Here is a 4,294-nt window from a genome sequence, read left to right as displayed (position 1 = left end):
CTGCCATCTTGCCCAGAACTTCTACTGTTATATCAACAAATCCACTATTGTAATTGGAAATTTTAAATGCATTCTCTCAGTAATTGATAAAACAATGAGACAGGAAATATATAAAGATATAGAAGACTTAAACAACACCATTAATCAATTTCATCTAATTGATACTCCAACAAACAATAGTAGAATACACATTCTTTTTAAGTGCACACAGAATATTTACTAAAATAGACCATATTTTTGACCATAAAACATAATAGACCATATTTTTGACCCTCAATAAATTGGAGAGAGTCAAAATAGTATAAAGTGTGTTCTCTGACCACAATAAAATTAAACTAGCAACGAATAGTGGAAATATATCTGGGAAATTCCTAAATATCCAGATGTTAAACAACACACTTCTTTAAAAAAATCTATAGCTCAAAAAAAAATTTACGAAATATTTTGAACTTTGAACTTAATAAACACAAAAACATGCAAAAATGTGAAATGTAACAGAAGCAATGGTTAGAGGGAAATTCATAGCTTTGAAACTTATAATAGAAAAGAAAAAAATTCTCACATTAATTATTTAAATTTCCACCTTAAGAAACTAGAAAAATGGGAGCCAAAAAATCCGAAGTTTACAGGAAGAAGGAAATAAAGATAAAAGCAGAAATCAGTAAAATAAAATGTGTAAAAACAACAGAGAAAATCAATAAAATGAAAAAATGTTTCTTCAAAAAGCTAGCTAGATAAGGAGAGAAAAAAAGAAAAAATATACAAATTACCAACATCAGAAATTAAAGTGAGGACTTCACCACGGGTACTATAGGTATTAAAAGAATAATAAAGTATCATGAATACAAATAGATGTCAACAAATTTAATAACTTAGATAAAATTTATAAATTTGGTGTAAGACACAAACTACTATAGCTCAATCAAGAAGAAATAGAAAAACTGCATTGTCAATCTATTTAAGAAATTAAATCTATAATTTAAAACCTTCATACAAAAAACTGTATTGGTTCAAATGGTTTCACTGGTTAAGTCTATCAAATATTTAAGAAACAAACAACACCAATTTTATTTATTTATATCTTATTATTTCTACAATACCAATTTTAAACAGACTCTTCCAAAATAATTGAAAAAGAGGGGATATTTCCTGACTCATTCTATGATGCTAATAGAACACTGATACCAAAACCAGACAAAGACTAGGAGAAAAGAAAACTGTAGACTGAAATCCCTAATGAATACAGACGCAAAAATTATTTTAAAAGCTTAGCAAAACAAATGCAGCCATATATAAAAAAGAACAGTATATAATGATCAGATGGTATTTATTCTAGGAATGCAAGGTTCATTTGACATTCAAAAATAAATTTTACTCATCATAATAAATAAAATATTCACTATATAATAAACTAAAGGTGTTAGTGACTTCACCATCATGGCGGCATAAAACATTCCTCTTCTTTGTTCCCCTTTTTAAACAACGAATTAGACATCCATTCATGAACATAAACACCTTTGTGCCGTTGTGGGATCTAGCACCTATGTTATGGGTACCCAGGGTTAGTCTCACCCACCTGTGCATATGGTAATAGGTAGACAGGCCTTGGTATAGATCGCAGAACCAAAGTAGCCAGAAAAACTGCCTCAGCCCTTCTCTATATAGTTGGGGGAAAAACCTGGAGAGTGCTAACCTGGGCAGATACTCAGAACTGAGAGAGAATTTGCAGAAGTCCACCCTTCCAGAGGGGATATTCTAGCATGCCGATGGAAGGGGAAAAAAGAAAAATAAAACACAACACACACACACACACACACACACACACACACACACACACACACACACGAGTTTGGTTGCAGTGGAGATAGTAAGAGAAATTTTCTTAGCACCTCCCTCCCATACCCCACTCTCTACCCCCATTCCCTCAAGCCAAGGCAACACTGCACGGGGCTGAACGACCCCACAGCATCAGACTCTCCTGCCACAAGGAGGAAGAGGAAGGAAGCCATGAGTGAGTGCCTGGCTACCCCAGCTGTGCAGAAAGCAGCTGGAGAAACCTGTTTCTTTCCAACAGCACTCAAGAGTACTGAGGTGGGGCCTCCATAACTGGGGTCAGGGAGGAAATTGGAAAAGAGGCAGATGAGAATATCAAAGAGCATCTGAGGGATGCAGTTCCTGATGACTATCCTCGACTTCAGCAGGAAATCTGCCCACAGCCTCTGGGAGCACCTCACCCAAGGATGTGCCCACTGAGTATGCATGTACCACCAATGCCTGAAAATGCTAAACCCAAATCTCCCATCTCCTTGCCTGAAAATGCTAAACCCAAATCTCCCATCTCCCAGCTGGCTCCTTGTATACCCTCTCAAGTGCAGTGACGGCCAGTGCAATAAACAAGTGCTACCAGAAAAACAGACCAGGATCTTTGGGAGAGAGAAACCACAAATTTAGGCTATAGTGCCATCTTCTGGAAAACCTAGTAGATGGGAAAAAAAATTCCAGATAAAACAGCACCAATGAACAGTATACCCCATCCAAAGGCGACTGGAGGTGACTTCTACTTCAATACAAAAGCAACAATGCAAAACTACAAGGAACATGAAAAATCAAGGAAGCATGTTATCACCAAAATATGACAATAATTCTCCAAGCTCAGAGATATGAAATTTTGCAATCTAGCTGATAATTCAAAATAGATGTTTTGAAGAAACTCAATAAGCTAAAAGGAAACTAAGAAAGACAGTTCATTGAGATTATGAAAAAAATACATAAACAAAATGATATATTTACCAAAGAGATAGAAATCATAAAAAGGAACCAAACAGAAATTCTAGAGCTGAAGAATTCAATGGATGAAATTTTTAAAAATACAATAGAGAGCATCTGTATCAGAGTAAAGTAAATGGAAGACAAAATAAGCGAGCTAGATGGCAAAGATTTTGAAATAACTCAGAGCAAAACAATGAAAAAGAATGAAGAAAGCATTATATTATCTATGGTATTCCATCAGAAGAACAAATATTAGAAAAACCTGGGTTCCAGAAGAAGACGAAAAGTCATGATAAAGAAAAACCAGAAAGAAAGAAGTAAAATTGTCACTATTTGTAGATGATACGATCTTATATATAGAAAATTCTAAAGATTCAACCAGAAAACTTTTGGAACTGATCAATAAATTCAATAAAGTTGCAGAATGTAAAATTGACATATAGAAATACGTCAATTTTCTTGTATAGAGCAGAAACAACCGAACATCTGCAGCCACCTTCCTTCCTGCGTCCTGCCAAAGGCAGAGGAAGACCAAGTGTAAGGGATCTGTCTCAGAGGAGGGAGGTTATAAACTAGGTCAGTTCTTCTGAAGATAAATAAATACATAAGTAAAATAACCAAAACAAAACAAAACAAAACAAACAAACAAACAAACAAAAAAACACCTGCCTCGCATAGTTGTCAGATCTTGTGCATTTACTGTTTAAATAATACTAATATGCTGCGCCAGGTGTCAATATTGTCTCTCAGCTTCAAATTCCTCCTTCATCGCCTGCTCTATGAAAGTTAGGATGAGCTCTAAAGATTTTTCCTTTGCCAGCAAACACGGTGTTAAGTTTTGTCAGTAGAGGGCACAAGGAAGAGGTGTTTTCCTTCCACATTCCAGCACGCTCTTTCAGCAGACTCCTGGCCCCCAGAGCCCCAGCTCAGGTGGTATGCCTTTGGTGAGGCAGCTTTGTGGCACCCGGGAGGTAGGGTGGGTTTCCAACAAGTTTCACTGGTGCAGCATCACAGCAACCTCTCTACCATTCTGCCATTCCACAAACCGGCAGGTTCTGCAAGGTGTGGTGGGGGCTCCTCCTTGGGGCTCTATCTCAGCCCTGTGAAAGAGGCCGCTCCCAGTAGCTGCTATTGTTATACTTTTGGCATTTTCTCTACTTCTTACTAGCCAAATCCTCTTTAATCCCATTATAGTTGATAATTTTTTATATTAATTTTTCCTTTTACTGTGTGGCTTCTCTCTCCTGACTGGTCTTGACTGATACATACAACATCTGTTAGAAACATTTTCTCCAGCAATTAAAAAAAACTTGTATAGAGCATATGAGCGACAATTTTAATGCCAGCAGATTGGTGCCATTCATCCAGCTGACAGCTGAACACACTGCATGCCAAACCCAGGGATTCTGATCCTAATGATTTTATGATATAGTGAAAAACTCAAACATATGAACTAACACTAAGCCATCCAAGCACCATGATGTAGAAATATATTCTGTGGGAGCTTCAAGAAGGGAGTCCTGTC

This window comes from Pteropus vampyrus, unplaced genomic scaffold, assembly GCF_000151845.1.
Source record: "Pteropus vampyrus isolate Shadow unplaced genomic scaffold, Pvam_2.0 Scaffold269, whole genome shotgun sequence".
NCBI lineage: Eukaryota > Metazoa > Chordata > Mammalia > Chiroptera > Pteropodidae > Pteropus > Pteropus vampyrus.
The sequence above is the reverse complement of the archived record's forward strand: the minus strand, read 5'-3'. Positions refer to the sequence as shown.